Source organism: Helianthus annuus, chromosome 6 (assembly GCF_002127325.2).
Source record: "Helianthus annuus cultivar XRQ/B chromosome 6, HanXRQr2.0-SUNRISE, whole genome shotgun sequence".
Classification (NCBI taxonomy): Eukaryota; Viridiplantae; Streptophyta; class Magnoliopsida; order Asterales; family Asteraceae; genus Helianthus; species Helianthus annuus.
In genome coordinates, this window is record NC_035438.2 from 2,980,355 (window position 1) to 3,000,700 (window position 20,346).

A 20,346-nucleotide genomic window follows, 5' to 3' on the forward strand; every position below is an offset into this window, starting at 1 on the left:
ACAATTATGTGTGCAAGAAGGTGAAGGTGCAAAGGATCAATCATTCGTGTCCTCTGGGAAAACAAGGAAAGGCAGAGCCGCATAGATGAATCTATATCTTTTGGGAAAACAAGGAAAGGCAGAACCACAAAGATGGAGAATCGAACCAACATCACGTTTTCGTTCTATACCTTCGATCCATCAGTTAACATTAAAATTTGAAATCGTTGAGATGGGTAATTCTTTTTTGAACGGGAACTTAACAACCTCGATCAACATTCAACAATTTACAATTCTTTTCGAACAACATCAACAATTGTTTTTGAACGCGACTCACTCTTCTCCTCTAGGGTTTTTTATTATCATCCAAGTCAAAGGGATGAGACAAGGCATCGTATTGGTGATGATTTCTTGAATATTTGCGTAATTTATGCTCCAAGTAGACAAAAGATAAAAACACGTAGAGGACAATTATAATCGAGATATTTTTATATTATATATAGATGCCTTTATAACCAAAAATATCAATCAATATACTGATGTTATCAACAATGAAACTAAAACTTAACTACAAGAAGTAGTAAACACAATTCTTCTTGATTCTCAATCAACATTCAACAATTCTTTTTTGTCCGGGTACCCATATTGTCGTCAAAAGTTGTAAGAAGCTTAACCTCCCACCAGGAGAAAACTGAATCGCGATAAAACACCCATCCGACTGCGATGGCCAATATGAAGGGGAAACCAATCCACCCGTAGCCCCGCCTGGGACAAACATGGTAAACGCCAAATAATACGGGGTGCTCGCGGTGACATAAAAAACAAAAGCAATCCAAGTCTTATCAGTTAGCTCGCCTTTCGGAGGGGTCACCCACCGTGACAACATAAGCAAGAACCAACCAGATCTTGTTATGGGTATTGGGTTCATTAGCTTGATAACATGTTTGAATGGCACTAGTAGCAGCAGCCATCAAACCCATGTATACGTGCCAAGGATTAGTGGGATCCAATGACAGTAGAAGAGGGTAGGGGGAGTGAAGGAGAATTGAGAGATCGACAAACAGAAGATGGTAGGGAGATGAAAGGAGAAGAGGATAGTTGGGCATTCAGGGAGACAAAGTAATTATATATAGGTTTCGGAAACCCTAAAACAAGCTGTTAATTTTGTATATGCGCTTCTTTATTACCCAGAATCTTGTGGGGATTGAGATTTTAAATATGAGTTATTTATATTAGTGAAACGAAAAGTGATATCATTTAGTCAAACGAAAATTTTATATTTCAATAGTGAAATATTAGTTATTTGTTATAAACATGCATTATTATTTATGGTTATCAACACCAAAAATATATTAGCTTTCTCTCCATATTTTGTACTCTTATTTATACCCATATTGTATCTCATTGTAAATATACCACAATCAATGAAATATCAAATCCTTTATCCTTCTATTATTATTTTTTTAGTAAATTGTCATTTTAGTCCTCAAGTTTTTGTCCAAATTGTCATTTTAGTCCAAATAGTTTTTTTCTCCTCTGGATCCCTGACTTTTCCATTTTCTTGCCATTTTGACCACATTGCCTAACTCAGTCTAAAAATCTGGTTATAATCAGCGCTATTTTTGGCACAACTGTGTAGTGATAATCAGGGGTAGTTTACAACATTGTTAGTGCATTACGTCTATTGACTTCGTCTTGCATCATGTGATAGAATAAGATAGATTAGAATAATCAGTGCACGAGGTTCGAGAGTCGAAGATGAGTGGTTATACAAGAGGTTTCGCTCATATGGACAATGTCCATAAAAGCGAAACTACTTGTAACAGGTTTCGCTCATATGGACTTGTCCATATAAGCGAAACTATCCCAACTATATATAGGGCACTGTTTCATTCATTTGGCAACGGATCTGGAACTTGTAACGAAGTGCTGCCAAATTGCTTTCAGGTTGTAAACGTTGTTAAATCAATCAAAGAAGCATTATAATTAGTTTGAGCGTCCGTTTCACTGATTCTGCCTTTGAATCGGATTCACAACTCTTCTGATTGACTCATTCGGGTTACCAGTGATTGTGGTATTTGACCTAACATTGTTAAATCTAAACAAGATGATGATTCAGAGGTGGTAAGTAAGGTTGTTGATAGCGTTTTGAAAGATGAGTCTATAAAAGGTAAGTCTGAATCACAGGATGAAGATGAAGGAAATCTTTATGATGGATATCAGAAAAACACAAAATCCGAGAAAAATTTGAATGATGATTCAAAGGGATTGGTTTATACCATGATTGGATCGAACAAATTATTCTTAGATGTTGTATTCCCGATTCAGAATGTGATTTCAGAAAAGGTTGATAAAGTTTTCAAAATGGTTGAGATTGAAAAGTCTGAGATTCCGAAGTTTGCTGGTAAAGGTCATAAATCTTTTTATAACAAACCTGGTTCTAAGAAGAAAAACATGAAGGCTGGTTTGGGTTATAAAAGGAAACAGAATTGGAATCAAAGTAAAACAAAATTTGCAACAAAAAATGAATTTTGTTCAAGGGAAAAGTTTGAAAGAAGAGGAAAAACTCAAATTTGGACAACAGTCTAATGAGGAGTTTGATGCTATGAAAAAGAAACAACAACAGGCCAAGGATGTTTCAAAGAAAGTGTGTTTTAAATGTGATCAAATTGGACATGTTGCACGAAAGTGTCAAAATCCAAAGTCTGTTGATGTTGAAAAACAGAAATCTGAGAGTGTGAAACAAAGGTCAACCAGATTTGATTTGAAACAAACTTGGCGATACAATACGAACAAGTTTGCTTCCAATCAAAAATGGAAATCAAGTCCTAACAGGTTTGAGTCAAGACAGACCTGGAATTCTCACACACCTAGATTTAGAACAACACAGAGTTGGAGAACATCTGTTGATATGACAAAACCTCAAGAGTTTTGGAAACCTAAAAATGTTGGTTACATTCAAAAGGTTCAAAAAGAGACAAACTTTTACAAAAGAGGTACTCCGAAAGGTCAAGTGTAGAGTGCTAAGAAACAAGTGAAGTCGGTAAAAGATGTGAAAGTTGAAATCAAAGCTGGAAAAGTTTTAAATGACAAAGAATTTCCAAAATTGAATGAAAATTATTGTGTTGAAATGCCTAAGGTCCAACAGACCTGGGCTAAACTGTTCAAATAATCAAATTGTTGAAATGTGCAGGTGCTCATCGGAACCAAAGACTGTGAGAATCAAAACAGGAGCAGCCTGGCACAGGAAGAGGTTGCAGGACCCTGGTTTGGTTGAATAGGGAGTTTAGTTTGAATGATTGTTTGTACATAAATAAACAATATTTTCAAAACTCTAAAAACTTGAAAAAGTAAAAACCAAAAACATGTTTGTTTTTAGTTTTGTTTGAGTAAATGTTGATTGAATACGCCGAAACCCTCACGGCTGAACAAACATGATTACATTCACCAGATTGGAAAACGGTTTTCAAACTGTAAAAATCAATGTGTTGTAAATCATGGGGGTACAAAATTTGACAACATGATACTATTAATCAGAGCATGAGAAGCAGAAAAAGGATGGCGAGACAAAGCTATCTACATCGGTTATCAAATTTTTAATGATTTTGCATTTTAGGGGGAGAAAAATTGTCATTAGAAAATCCAAAAACATTAGAAAATTTGAAAAAGACAAAAACATGATAAAATTCAAAAAATTTGAGTTTCGCGTAAAAAGAGGAAATGATAGTACATCAGTAGACAGTTACAGTATGCTAAAGAATTGTAATGATTTAATAGTGTTAAACAGTCTCACTGATGACATGTCGATAGGTTCTTATACATTTAGTAAACTTTTTGGGATATAAACTTAAATTCAAATACTTGCTTATTTCGTAGGGAACACTACTTGGATATATAGGTAACCCCTGAAATCTTGTTTGAAAGGTCCCATATTCTGAGATACTAGGTCTTTATACTCAGTGATATCTGGGGTATTATTCCGGGACTTCTGTTGAATGGAAGTTCTGACCCAGTCCCCGAATAATACTTTCTCGCATTGCTTGAAATATAGCAACCAACCTCAGCATAAAAAACGATGAAACATTGCAAAATGCTAATCGTGTGCTGTTGTAACTAAAAGATCCTCTAAAGGGGACACACCGTAAAGTCGAAGCCGTCATCTCTCTGCGTATACGGAAGTATCGACCTGAGCTCTCACAGCCCTCGCATTTAACCCATTACAGATATCATTTGTGGTATACTCACCTGTAAGACTGAATATCTGGGATTCTGGATACGGGAGTATATTCAAGAGGTGGGACACATGAATGAGTTAAGTTTCTAAAACATCTAAATTGTATCCTGAATCAGTTTAAATTTGTATGAAAATTTAAGTGGACCAGTATATCGATAATCTAAGTGAATTGTTTAATTCTTAATGTGAAATTAAGCTCAACGGTACCTGTGACTTGTCATAAACTGATATGATCCTCTGTCGCATACTCAAACAAAAATATTGTCTGTAAATATGTTTGTACATATGTCTTTACTGTTTTATATTTTCAGAAAATACAAAAAGATTTTGAATTCTGCTTTATTTTCGACAACCGATATTTGAGTTGCCGAGTTTCAAAATCTGAGAAAGCTGAATGTGTTTCTGAAAATAAAACAAGTTCATTAATTTGAAACTTGAATTTCTATAAAACTTCAAAAACAGTTTGTGATATCTCCAAGGTCATTAAGTTGGACTTGGATGATTAACTGTGGGGGATTTGGATGCTTATACTGTTACAGAGTCAGTTTTGATCTTGTTTGATGAAAGTGCAAGTTATTTGAATTTTGATGATAGGGGGAGTGCTTAAAAGTTTGGTTTGTCAGTTTATGATATCTGAAAGCTTAAAATGTTGTTACTTATCAAGAGTATGAGTTATTGTAGGAAAAATCCAGACTACGATCCCGAGAGCAGAGTCTAAGGGGGAGTCTGAAGACAAGCTGAAAATGAGGATGAGCTTGTAGCTGGAAAGCTAGGTGTCGATCCCTAAAAGCACGGAAGCTTGAAGAGAGGGGGAGCCTGCTGATGATAAAGATGTTGATGATAAAGCTAGTGATGAGATCCTAGTGAAAGAGTCAAAGAGAGAAGCTGATCAAAGAGAAAGAGTGATGGATACTTTTAATGTTACAATCTGAACGAGAAGGCAGAATGATCAAGACTGAAGAGGTGTCATAACAGAGAATGGTCACTGAAGACTTCGTCAATATCCGAGGGGGAGTCTGTTAGTGCATTACGTCTATTGACTTCATCTTGCATCATGTAATAGAATAAGATAGATTAGAATAATCAGTGCACAAGGTTCGAGAGTCGAAGATGAGTGGTTATACAAGAGGTTTCGCTCATATGGACAATGTCCATAAAAGCGAAACTACTTGTAACAGGTTTCGCTCATATGGACTTGTCCATATAAGCGAAACTATCCCAACTATATATAGGGCACTGTTTCATTCATTTGGCAACGGATCTGGAACTTGTAACGAAGTACTGCCAAATTGCTTTCAGGTAGTAAACGTTGTTAAATCAATCAAAGAAGCATTATAATTAGTTTGAGCATCCGTTTCACTGATTCCGCCTTTGAATCGGATTCACAACTCTTCTGATTGACTCATTCGGGTTCAACAACGATCCTACAAACATAATTTATAAACCTCATAATAATTTAATGCCAAAAATACCCCTGATTATAACCTGGTTATTAGACTAAGTTAGGCAATGTGATCAAAATGGCAAGAAAAAGGAAAAGTTAGGGACACGGAGGAGAAAAAAAAACTAGAGTAAACTTCTGTTTTGCTCCCTATGGTTTGGTCACTCTAATGATTTTGCCCCGAACCTTTAAAAATAGCCATTTTACTCCCTGATTTATGAAGCTCATCTCTATTTCACTCCCTGCCCCTAACGCCATCCAATTCAACTGTTAAATCTTGGTTGCATGCCCCTCATATAAGGGGTATTTTAGTCTTTTCCCACTCAAATTTATTAATTACATATTTAATTCTCACACACTTTCTCTCTCTCTACACCATTCCCCACACCTTCATCATCCCCAATTCTCAAAACCTAATGTTTTCATTTGATAGATTAAATACAATATATTTGAGTTTTCAAGTTTAATTTGTTATTATTGACTTATTCCCAAACGCGCGTAGATGTGATAACCTGTCCTGGTTCAGAGGATCCAGAGCACACTGAAAAAGTAGAAATGATTAAACAGAAGGTCTCCAACAATGCTTCAGCAATGCCATTACTTGTGAAGCGAATGAAAGCTTGTATCTCGAGAATCGATCAACTAGATTCCTTCAAACAAGACATGATTCACCCTTCTTTTACCAGAAAATGGTCAACCTGAGAAGAAAACTTCAGCCAGATAGGAAGTTGTATAACGAGTTGTTGGCTTCTATTGCTAACCATTTTGGCTATTCTTTGTAGACAAGAAATCGTTTCCAATGTTGATGCAGAAAATCAACTCATGTTTAAATGTATCTATTGAAATTTCAAATGTTTAGAGGTTCCTTGAACCTCCACGTACACATATTTTGTTACATACTAGTAAATTTACCTAACCATTTTAAATGAACAGCGGTACCGGTCCAAATAATACTGAAGTACCTATTTTGTAAAGGATATCGACACGTGTTTTACATCGATCGTATACCATAAAAACGAATATCGATGCCAGTCTCCATATATCAACAACGGAACCTATGTTGTTTGGTCGGTATCGATTAGATTCTTCATGGTAATGACACTCGATATAGTTTCTAGTACTAAAGTTTTCATTTCGAATATAACACCTTTTTAATAAGTTTATATTAAAACATTAAGAAAAAACTAATCAAAACGAACGCAATGTAAAACATATTTTATATTAGAATTATATTTAACTATTTAAGCATTCTTGCAAAATCTAATTATATATTCTATAGACGGCGTATGTGGGGGGGGGGGATATTCCACGGTCCTCCCAACTGCCGGAGTGTGACACTCCGCAGGTTAGCTTAGTCCCATAGCCACCTGGGGGTTAATACCCTATACCAAGTCGATCCGTTTCCCCATGGAAGAGGTGGGTGGCTGGTGACCTTCCCTTGAGTCGAACCCGGGTCTCTGGGGAGAGAAAGGATGAGACTGGCCAACTGGGACACCCATAGACGGCGTATGTTGTAACTGCTATAAAATGGAATTATCACCGTTGGATCTTTGTAAGATTCAATCCCAACCACATAAACTTAGAAAAAAACTGTAAAACAGGCAGTTCGTGGAGGTTGAGCGTTCTCTCTCCTCTTTTAGGGCAGTTACTGCTTCAATCGCACCCACGTTCTACAAATCAACTGCTTCTTCCCACGTTCTACCAATCAACTGCTTCTTCCCACGTTATATAAATCAACTCTTCCTTCCCTTCATTTGTAAATTCTCGATGAGAACTGTAACACCCTAACACGTTATAACTGAAAAGACGCAGCGGAAAAATCGTTCCATAAAAATTTCTTTCATTAATAACGTTTTAACCTACTAGCAAGTTCATTAAGAACCACTTTCTTACATTATATGCATCTTTTGTACTTAATTTACATAACAAAAGCATAACTATCAATTTACATAGCCAAGTATTCCCGTACAATCTGACTTGTGACTCGGTCTTTGATCGCTACTCCTTGGTATGAAATTCTGTGATTCGTACTACCTGCACCCATCACATACAATCGAAACATTAGCATACATTATACACAAACAAGGTTCTTAATTGTGTAGTCTCGATTTGTTCTATCCGCATATTCTTTCCATCCGTTATCTTTCTAGATGTAGTCATTCCATCCGGGTGCCTAATCCTTTGCGAACCTCGATGGAGAACCTGCACCACATTTCATTCTCGAGGCACACTGTTAATATCGTCAATACTTAAAAGTATTGAAACCACGTATGCATTACATACATAACTACGTACATTCATACCTACACACATTCATACATATATTACTTCATATAAACCTACCTACTCACATACGTACATACATGCACTAATCCCTACAAGCATACCTACTCACATACTTAATTCGTTACCCCGCGTACTCGCTTACATACCCCTATCTTATACGCACATCTTAAATGCTTTCAACAATATCTATCGGGTATGTTTCGGTTCTTAAAATGAGTTTCATACTCATCCATGACTAACCAAGCCATTTGGTAGGGTTAAGGAACATTATAAAGACTTAACAAGGCTTGGAATGGGTTCACGGGGTCCGCGTTCGAGGAAAAACGAGGAAACTACACAAACAAAACAATTACATCAGCCCTCCACCGTAAGCTACGGTGGCTACCGTAGCTTACGGTGGCCCCCAAATCCTTACGGCAATCTTAACCTGCCTTACGGCAGATACAACATTCCCAGCACCCACCGTAAGCTACGGTGGCTACCGTAGCTTACGGTGGCCCCTGAATCAACCTTCCTTTTTAAAATACTAAAACTCGCATAACTCATTCGTTTTGCGTCCGAATCACTTGGAACTTGTTTCTAATTGTCCGTAAAACATTTCCCTACATCTTATAATAAGAATCCTTACCCCGGGTCCTTAATCTTTTCAAACTTCTACATTACTACTATACATATACATGATTATTCGACCCGTTTAGTACCATCAATTCTCCTTTATTATAACAATTCATTCGTTATAAATAACACTTAACTTAAGACTCATAATCATTACATATCCCTTGCACCATTCTTACCCACACATATAAATATTAGGATTCTACATTTACACTAAGAAGTGAGTCGGAATCACTTACCTTAAGCGTCCGTATTCGTGACCATTCCCTTGTCTCCTCTTGACCCGATTGCCATTTGTGCTTGTGTCCTCTTGACATGATGCTTATCATCTACACCTCACTACATTCACATTCTTGTTAGCATTCGAGATCTACATATCACTAATCATGTCTAGTTCATATCTCGCATTTGACTTTCAATAGTCAATTTCAACAAGCACAAGGCATAAATATAACAATGCATCATTCCAATTCACGCACTTTTAACATACCATCAAGTATGAAACATAATGATTCATCATGCATCGTTCAATCCTCCTAATCTTACAATCATATACATAATTTAACCATGCTATTCTGACATTTATTTACTTTTCATAAAGTTAACGGTTGAGTATGTAAACTTTCAACTTAGGGACATATATCCATTCCGATGTGGTAGTTATACCAATGACACCATAAGCATTTCATATCCATATAGTAAAATACATACGAACATATGATTACCTAGTCACATACACAACATACACATACTTATGCTTTCATAACTCTACATTCGACAACCGTATTGTTCAACCTTCGCATAATCAATTTATCATCTTGCGTATGTACACGACATAATTCCAACATTATCATTTATCAATAAACTACGCATTTCACATTTGTACACATTTGCTCTTAATCACCATGAACCAAACGCATAAAGTACATGGCGAGCATTACATCATTGGGACATGAGGTACAAGTTCCTAATGCATAGTTTACTAAACCATTCATTCTAATCCGAATTCTCATAATGACTCCACCTTAAGCATACTTAACTTATTATTTTGCTAACGGCTACACCATAAGCACCTTCTATACATAATTACCCATAACCTTCATACAATTTCACAAATTTTGCTCTCTTAGGCATTTCATCGAACACTTGGCGGGTGTACTACTAATAAAACATTATGTACAAGCTTTTAAAGCGTGATTCCTACTAATTCTTCACATAACTCATTCACAACCAATCACATTCATAACAATATTTCATCCTAACTAGGAACATATGGTTGTGACATCAATTATTCATAACAAGATCACCACAACAACCAATTAACAAGTAGAAACCTCAAAATTTCTAGCCATTCTTGACATGCAAGTGGGTTTTGCTTAAATCTATATTCATATTCGAAATTTAACATATCTTGATGTCTACATAGCCATAGTAACCATCATTCATACTAAATTTAACATTACATTCACAAATTACACTAAACCCACTAAATCAAGCATCACCAAATTGCAAAATTCGACTTACTTGTTATTGAAAACACTTAGGGGATTAACATTCTTGGTTCATGCATCCAAATGGCCCTCAATTCCCCTCTCAATTTGAAGGTTTTCTTGAATTAGGGTTTCACCCCTTTTCCTCTTCTCCTGATCGATATCACGCACACACACTCCTTGTGTGTGTGTGATTCTTGTTTTTATTAAACCAAGTTTCCAATTTGGCAATTCTAGTCCCTCAAGTTTATCACACCTTCTTAGTTGCCACAATTTTCATTTTCTTTACTTATTTTGTTAAGCTTTTAACTAAGTTTAATAACTTAGTTATTGTATTTCATTTAATTAATCATGGCAACGTACCTACGTATTAATACGAGTTTCGGGGTGTTACAAATCTACCCTCCTTAAAGAAGGTTTCGTCCCCGAAACCTTTCTCATTTCCAATAAACATAACTATTCTTTCCTTACTCTATCAGCACGACCACTGGCCCATCTTAGTAACAACCCTCTATACTTTAGAACCCATCTCGGAGTTCTTATTAGTGTCGCTTTCGTTAATAGCGCTAGCTTCCAACCCATTCCTTAGCTATTGGTTCATTCATCATTTTAATACTCATGTATTAGGTGCTTTAGATATCTTTTTGTTCACCTCAACATTCTTGTTACTTTCGTCAGTTTATACAACCTTATTTCAGAATTTATACACATACATATATGTCTAACTTTGACTGGTACCTCATCATGATAGGTAACTACCCGTCCTTGTTTCATAAGTCCTTCATATAACTGACCTATCCCTAATAAGCTCTTACTATCCATATTATACTTTCCCATAACATTCTCAATTGCTTGACCGTAAGCAACAGGTCAACATTCATATTTATTTGAATTTGCACTAACACTTTCATTCATATGATCCGTTTAGGACGGGTCTAATACCTTCATCCCATTTCTTAAAATTACATTCTATACGTATATCATATAACATTTAGTTCTTGTTTTGTTATCACAACAAAACTATTAATTTATAGCCACCTATACATGCTCTAGCTACAAGGTTGACATCATTTTATATTTCTATAGTTACTCATATCATACGTACCTTTATGTTACCTTCAAATTACCCCATTCATCTGACATTACAACTACCCTTAATTCTTGCATTACTTATTCTATTTAATTAAACATGTCATGCAATTTCATACATCGTTGACTTTTGAGAAAGTCAATCATCTTATCTACATACTCTCATCATATGATCATGTACTCATCTAAACCTAGTCGGCCACACCAATGATACTATTTACATTTCATAATCATGGTGAAAGACACACATGTACATAAGTACATGATCAACTAATTACATGTATGCACATGCATCACTATTTCAGCTCACACTAACATATTCAAAAACTAAAAATTTGACATAACCTCATTACCATTCCTTACTAGTGAGTTCACATTTCTCATACTTTATCTTCCACTTACCTCATTTGTCCTACATTCTATTCTTCTCAATTCACGCATCACTAAGGTTGTCTACACAAGCGCATCATATAGGTTCTTCGCACGAGAGTCTAACCCATACCCGAGGGTTTCGCTCATAACTTATAGAACATAATTCTCAATGACATGATTCTCTCCTTACGTCAATTATAAGGAATTAACCATTCCATACTACCCCATACTCCTTTCACCACTCAATTTGCAGGACGATTTCGATTTGCTAATTCATACTTATCCGTCATAATTTAAAACACTTTACTTACCTCGTTTTCATTCCATACTACCACGATCTGTAAGTCAGATCTGTCCACCTTCTTCATGAGTACTAGCCAGACCAGGCTAGATTCCATTCATCCATGTAATGTACCTCCATTCGAACACATCCCTTCACCAATTTTGTTGGTTTCATCATACCAAGGATTCCAACATTACCTTCAAGAAATTTAACAGTTAGTACTTTTTATTTCTCACACGAAACTTTTTCATTCTGGTTACTTAGTTCACCAACCTTCATAATTTAATCTTTCGAGGCCAACTAACATTTCTTATTTGTAGTATATGCATCGAGGTATATGTTCGTACTTCTTTCCATTCATACTTACTTACAAAATCATTCATTACGTTATTTCGATACTCATGACCAAGCTTACCCTTTTCATTCATACTTAAATTATTGTCTGGGTCATAGTCCGCCCCACCTTACGACTCTTACGGATCGATTGTTAACACATTTAACATCTAACGGGTTTAAAACTTCTTTCTTTCATTTTTAAATTTAGCTTTGCGAGCCCATTATGATCATCCTTTTGTTCATTTTCTTTACATTTATTCATAGAACTCGTTTGACATAACTATGGTCAATTATCGACACAATATTGATGTGGGCAAACTTTACCTTTTATATGTTTTAAATCCGTCTTGTGGATCCAAACATTCCCTTCGAGCCTTTCATTCCTTGAATCCGTCTCGCAGATTCAAACATTCCATTCATATTTTTCATTCTTTACACGTGTTGAATCCGTCTCGCGGATTCAACAGATCATTCATACTTCATTCCTTTCATGCTTCGAGTCCGTCTCGCGGATTCCAGCATATCGTTCATACTTTCATTCCTGAAAGTCTTACATTTCTTTTCATCCATCCCCCCCCACGTCCACCTACTACCTAATTCTAACGGACGTACCTGTAACAATTATCACGGTCTCACGAACATCATATGTTTCTTGTGTACTGGCCAGGTACGCAATCCACATACTAGTTTCGTGCCTTCGCGTAATCGCCACCTTATGTCCGCAGATTTAAGTTTCGGCACGTGTAACATTTCCAAAACTTCCTTACCATATTATTATTATATTTCATTTAAAATTTTCTTTCTCTTGCTTAATTATACCATTTCATGCTCTCATAAGCTAATTCTACGTACCTCGATCAATATGTCATATTACATACCTTGGTGCCGGCGCTAGACCGCATTTACAAATCATCCTTTGCAAGCAGTCATGCTGTCCTTACACATAACATACTGTTAGTTATCTTCGAATACATACTTAAACACATACTTATCTCGGCTTCTTTCCTTAGGTCTTGATCGAGTCTTAGATTGTACGGGTCCTTAGTCACGAGAGCACACCGGTTTGAGTTCAAGTATTTACCTCCTTCTACTTGATTCTCTCAAACCAGGGCTCTGATACCAACTTGTAACACCCTAACACGTTATAACTGAAAAGACGCAGCGGAAAAATCGTTCCATAAAAATTTCTTTCATTAATAACGTTTTAACCTACTAGCAAGTTCATTAAGAACCACTTTCTTACATTATATGCATCTTTTGTACTTAATTTACATAACAAAAGCATAACTATCAATTTACATAGCCAAGTATTCCCGTACAATCTGACTTGTGACTCGGTCTTTGATCGCTACTCCTTGGTATGAAATTCTGTGATTCGTACTACCTGCACCCATCACATACAATCGAAACATTAGCATACATTATACACAAACAAGGTTCTTAATTGTGTAGTCTCGATTTGTTCTATCCGCATATTCTTTCCATCCGTTATCTTTCTAGATGTAGTCATTCCATCCGGGTGCCTAATCCTTTGCGAACCTCGATGGAGAACCTGCACCACATTTCATTCTCGAGGCACACTGTTAATATCGTCAATACTTAAAAGTATTGAAACCACGTATGCATTACATACATAACTACGTACATTCATACCTACACACATTCATACATATATTACTTCATATAAACCTACCTACTCACATACGTACATACATGCACTAATCCCTACAAGCATACCTACTCACATACTTAATTCGTTACCCCGCGTACTCGCTTACATACCCCTATCTTATACGCACATCTTAAATGCTTTCAACAATATCTATCGGGTATGTTTCGGTTCTTAAAATGAGTTTCATACTCATCCATGACTAACCAAGCCATTTGGTAGGGTTAAGGAACATTATAAAGACTTAACAAGGCTTGGAATGGGTTCACGGGGTCCGCGTTCGAGGAAAAACGAGGAAACTACACAAACAAAACAATTACATCAGCCCTCCACCGTAAGCTACGGTGGCTACCGTAGCTTACGGTGGCCCCCAAATCCTTACGACAATCTTAACCTGCCTTACGGCAGATACAACATTCCCAGCACCCACCGTAAGCTACGGTGGCTACCGTAGCTTACGGTGGCCCCTGAATCAACCTTCCTTTTTAAAATACTAAAACTCGCATAACTCATTCGTTTTGCGTCCGAATCACTTGGAACTTGTTTCTAATTGTCCGTAAAACATTTCCCTACATCTTATAATAAGAATCCTTACCCCGGGTCCTTAATCTTTTCAAACTTCTACATTACTACTATACATATACATGATTATTCGACCCGTTTAGTACCATCAATTCTCCTTTATTATAACAATTCATTCGTTATAAATAACACTTAACTTAAGACTCATAATCATTACATATCCCTTGCACCATTCTTACCCACACATATAAATATTAGGATTCTACATTTACACTAAGAAGTGAGTCGGAATCACTTACCTTAAGCGTCCGTATTCGTGACCATTCCCTTGTCTCCTCTTGACCCGATTGCCATTTGTGCTTGTGTCCTCTTGACATGATGCTTATCATCTACACCTCACTACATTCACATTCTTGTTAGCATTCGAGATCTACATATCACTAATCATGTCTAGTTCATATCTCGCATTTGACTTTCAATAGTCAATTTCAACAAGCACAAGGCATAAATATAACAATGCATCATTCCAATTCACGCACTTTTAACATACCATCAAGTATGAAACATAATGATTCATCATGCATCGTTCAATCCTCCTAATCTTACAATCATATACATAATTTAACCATGCTATTCTGACATTTATTTACTTTTCATAAAGTTAACGGTTGAGTATGTAAACTTTCAACTTAGGGACATATATCCATTCCGATGTGGTAGTTATACCAATGACACCATAAGCATTTCATATCCATATAGTAAAATACATACGAACATATGATTACCTAGTCACATACACAACATACACATACTTATGCTTTCATAACTCTACATTCGACAACCGTATTGTTCAACCTTCGCATAATCAATTTATCATCTTGCGTATGTACACGACATAATTCCAACATTATCATTTATCAATAAACTACGCATTTCACATTTGTACACATTTGCTCTTAATCACCATGAACCAAACGCATAAAGTACATGGCGAGCATTACATCATTGGGACATGAGGTACAAGTTCCTAATGCATAGTTTACTAAACCATTCATTCTAATCCGAATTCTCATAATGACTCCACCTTAAGCATACTTAACTTATTATTTTGCTAACGGCTACACCATAAGCACCTTCTATACATAATTACCCATAACCTTCATACAATTTCACAAATTTTGCTCTCTTAGGCATTTCATCGAACACTTGGCGGGTGTACTACTAATAAAACATTATGTACAAGCTTTTAAAGCGTGATTCCTACTAATTCTTCACATAACTCATTCACAACCAATCACATTCATAACAATATTTCATCCTAACTAGGAACATATGGTTGTGACATCAATTATTCATAACAAGATCACCACAACAACCAATTAACAAGTAGAAACCTCAAAATTTCTAGCCATTCTTGACATGCAAGTGGGTTTTGCTTAAATCTATATTCATATTCGAAATTTAACATATCTTGATGTCTACATAGCCATAGTAACCATCATTCATACTAAATTTAACATTACATTCACAAATTACACTAAACCCACTAAATCAAGCATCACCAAATTGCAAAATTCGACTTACTTGTTATTGAAAACACTTAGGGGATTAACATTCTTGGTTCATGCATCCAAATGGCCCTCAATTCCCCTCTCAATTTGAAGGTTTTCTTGAATTAGGGTTTCACCCCTTTTCCTCTTCTCCTGATCGATATCACGCACACACACTCCTTGTGTGTGTGTGATTCTTGTTTTTATTAAACCAAGTTTCCAATTTGGCAATTCTAGTCCCTCAAGTTTATCACACCTTCTTAGTTGCCACAATTTTCATTTTCTTTACTTATTTTGTTAAGCTTTTAACTAAGTTTAATAACTTAGTTATTGTATTTCATTTAATTAATCATGGCAACGTACCTACGTATTAATACGAGTTTCGGGGTGTTACAAGAACCCCACAAAACAGCGTGCAGAGGAACCTCCCGGTTTTGTTTGAACATTCATCTTTGTTCTTCCAATTGTGAAGGCATAGAATCATCCATTTGATCTACACCCAAATTGGAAAGATTAGGGTTCACGTGAGTTTGTACGACGATCACTATTGCTTCCATACACCATTTTTGCTACTATCCTCCTCTATCTCAATTTGGAAAGGTAATAAACGCTAATTTCTTCACGCCATTGTTTTCTTTTCTTTTTCGTTTTGTATATGATAGTGAATTTTGAATGATTTACAGTCAGGGAAGTGAAGTCACCTGGTGATACCGAGAGCCTAGATGTGCTTTTCTTAACAGTTGTCGTCAGTTAGAAAACTATTTGGTACTTGGTGATATTCTTCTATTAGTTTCCCCTAGCCTCTCAATTTGATATGTGAAGTTGGAAAACTATGAGTTTCCCCTGTACAGTCAATTATGTCCTCCCTTACGCCATGGAATTCTCAAAGCAGAGGTCATTTGCTGTTCTTCTTACAATTATTCAAGGTATCATCTATTAGCAATTTTATTGATTCAAGACTTTTAATAGTTAAATTTATTTGATTGCATTGACTTAGAGATATGGAAAACGATGAATATTACTGCACATAACCCAAAGGTCAGTCTTTGTTTGTGGTTTCTTTCTTTGCAGAAATGAGGTCATGCATAAAAGGCTTTAGTTCACTTTGAAGAGAATAGGAGTACACTCAACATTATTCGGCGGTTAACATATTTAAGGATCAAACAATCATCCAGTTCTTAAATCCCAAAGGTACCAGCTTGCAAAGTTATTTACGATGTGTTTGGTTTGATGATTTGAATTTGATAGTGTGTGAATATGTTTAGTTTGGATTACACTATTTCTGTTGTAAATAAAAAGCTTCAGGTTTTCAAAATCATCACTTTAGGGAATAAATAAATTGTTGTTTTATTTAAGCAATAAATGGGTCAAATTCTTGATGCTGATATCTATTCAGTCTTGTCACCTCCATCTACTGTAACGTTTTCAAAAATCATTGGTTATCGCAAAAGGGATCAGTAAGCACTTAATGATTTTCATTGATTATGTTTCCAAACTGAGATGGATTCGTTTATCTGCTGCAGAAAGCATGAACCTGACTTTAAGATGTGAGAAGGAAAACTAACTTTTTAATCCACCCATAGTGCTTGTGTTTTGAATTCTTATATTAATTTCTAACTTCGCTACATTCCATATCATGCAGTGCTAAGCGTTCCAGAAATTTTACACCCTCTATACAAGTGCTCAACATTAACAACACTTGCTGTATGACTCCCTTCATAAAAGTTGAAATGTTTTATTACATAACATGTGTGCTCATAGAAAGTCTTCTAAAGTGTTTTTTTTCCATTGCATGTGGCCTGTTATGACCTGAACCCATGTTGTTCCAACCATCTTGCCACCTGACGGTTGCTAAATAGTAACCTCATGACCTGCCCTTTTAGTAAATGATGCCACTCACATGAGATAACTGTGACGATTTTACCGTGTTAATGGTTTAATCCACAGCTATACATTCTTAATGTTTTCTATTTATATACTCATCTTGATGTGATGTTACTGTTACACAACTTAATTAAGTAAATAAGTTTCTATCATGTGTTGTTTGCAGCTGCTTCGCGCAATTTACAAGCAAATAGCAGAGAAGCAAAGTGCAGAATTATTTTCTGCAAATACGCTTTTAGTTATTCTGGGTACTTGTCTACTTACTGCACATGTTAATTGGCTTACATCCATGTTCATTGCATTTGGAATCACCAGAACACTAAAATCCTTTTTTCTCATACTAAATGGAATAGGCTTGCTTTTCATTGACTCTTAAAGCTTTTCTTGCTGGTTTGCTACTTGCAGAAGCCGATTCTCTTACAAGTGCAATCAACTACAATGATTTGGCAAGCGATTAATTCATCGTGCAAAGTTCTATGCGTTTTCGGTCGGAGATATGTTGGAGCTCCACAATCGGTTCAAACTGGGAAAGGTAGAGAAAGAGGTGTTTTAAGGTATTCGAATTTTAACGTGTTGGAGATTTTGGAAGGCCAGAAATGACTTTTTATATTCTAATCAAAATGTTGTAAATTGTTTACATTGAAGGTAGAAGATATTATTGGGGATGTGAAGGCTTTGGGATCTATTTGGTTCAATCAGAGGTCTAAAATATAAAAGATTAAGTTGGACAAATGGTGTAAGTTTAATCTTGTGTAAAGTATGTAAATAGGGGTTGTTTTTGTGCTGGTTTGCTGACCTGCGGCTTTGTGCAGGCTCGTGTCAGTTGTGTTTATGAAATATAATCTTCAAAATGCGTATAAAAAATATAAAAAATAATCATCAACTCCCAGCTTATCAAGAAACTGTCATGTGATGCTTTTGGAGGTCGTGAAATAATAATATTTATGATCATAGTGCATCTTTCCGAACTAAAAAAAATCCGGTGAGACCACTCAGTCATTATAGACAAAATGACTACTTAGAAATGAATCATTAAGGGTATTACTACGTAAGAAAAAGAACATGACTACTTAGAAATGAATCATTAAGAGTATTACTACGTCCACCTATATAAGATATCTAAATATACCTAGTAGATTTCATAATTGGCCATAACATGCATGAAAATATAAAACCTTTTGATTAAACATTCCACATATTTTGGTTTTTTTTTAACGAATTGTTTATCATAAAATACATAAAAATATTTGTGTCATTATGAAACATTACACACATTTTCGCTTTTGTTTACCATACATTATTACTTGATGTTTTATTTCAGTTAAGTGTTGTGTTTTTATGTTTTAGTACAATGCAATCTTGAGTTATTGAAATTGTTTAAACCTTGTTTTTTCATTTTTAGGCATATTATACATGTTACTATGAACTCATTTGCTGAGTTCATATTAATACATGTAAATGAAACTAAAAACTTTTGTCATTACGACACTAAAAAACCCGTCCACCGGACGGGTATACTACTAGTTTTTAAATGCCTGGGTAAAATATAAAACAAACTAAGAAGGCTCTTCAAAATTGTAATGAAACACACAAGTTTTGATTTTTAAATTTTAGATGAAAATCATAAAGCAAAATACAAGACAAAATGAGTTTTATATAAAGATCAAAATGTTAAACCAAAGAAAAGCCATGTGACAATCTAGGGAAAATTAGGTGAAAGTTTGTAAACCAAAAAGTCCATGTGATGTCGTAACCCACCGTTATCGTCAATTTACTGTTTCTCGATTAAGTTAGAAATTAATACATACTAGTGTTTAAACCCCGTGTTGCGGGCGCGGGGTTGTTAAACATTGTTTATAGGCTCATTTTTTCTCTCAACGGTGTCATGTTGATGTGGTACATGGAAGTTATTTCCAAGTTACTTGTATGAATCATTGAGTGGATCTCTAATCAAACCACCACATAATAAAAAGGTATTTATTACTATAAATCATTCAATTTTTATTTTTAATGCTCCAATAACATTTAGATGAATAACAAATAAATTTTATTGTGTATGTAATTTATGCCATAATTTATGCCAACATCAATACAATAAAGTAGAGTTTACGAAAATATCAATGTTAATTATTTCTTAAACTTCTATTTTAATTGAAGAGTGAAAATTCGTGTCACAAACTGTATTTTCTTTTTCTATTTTCTTTTTCTTGTATATTTATGCATGGATTGAAACAGATGTTACGATGTGTCTTCGTATGAAAAAAAAGTATTATGCTATTAGAGAGGGGTCAAATTTGAAGTCAACTAAATTTGTACAATTTTAATTACTATCTATTTGTTTTTATTTTTTAAAATCTATTTTAACTATAAATTTGAATTTTAGTAAAGGGTGAGACATTAGTTGATGGATATAAATCTATGTGGTAAGGCACATTGCTGTGCCAACCGTCTATTCATTTGTTCGATTTTTGTGACATTAAACTTTGGTCTTGTTTGATAATTTTTTGTATATAACTTTCTAGATATTCGATTCGTAGAATAATAAAGAAGAATGTGAAAGCAATTAGTGTAGGCTTGAAAAACAAGATGATATTCT

The 20,346-nt window shown here is 35.3% G+C and overlaps 2 long non-coding RNA genes across 2 annotated transcripts; both read right to left on the minus strand.

Moving 5' to 3' along the window:
- Positions 1-7,516: 7,516 nt before the first annotated feature.
- Positions 7,517-10,202, minus strand: LOC110945147. Its single transcript, XR_002595063.2, has 3 exons — positions 10,080-10,202; positions 8,795-8,894; positions 7,517-7,688 (listed from the first exon to the last, which is right to left on the minus strand). It is a non-coding gene; the product is annotated as an uncharacterized LOC110945147 (long non-coding RNA).
- Positions 10,203-13,337: 3,135 nt separating this feature from the next.
- LOC110945148 lies at positions 13,338-16,023 on the minus strand. Its single transcript, XR_002595064.2, has 3 exons — positions 15,901-16,023; positions 14,616-14,715; positions 13,338-13,509 (listed from the first exon to the last, which is right to left on the minus strand). It is a non-coding gene; the product is annotated as an uncharacterized LOC110945148 (long non-coding RNA).
- Positions 16,024-20,346: the final 4,323 nt, after the last annotated feature.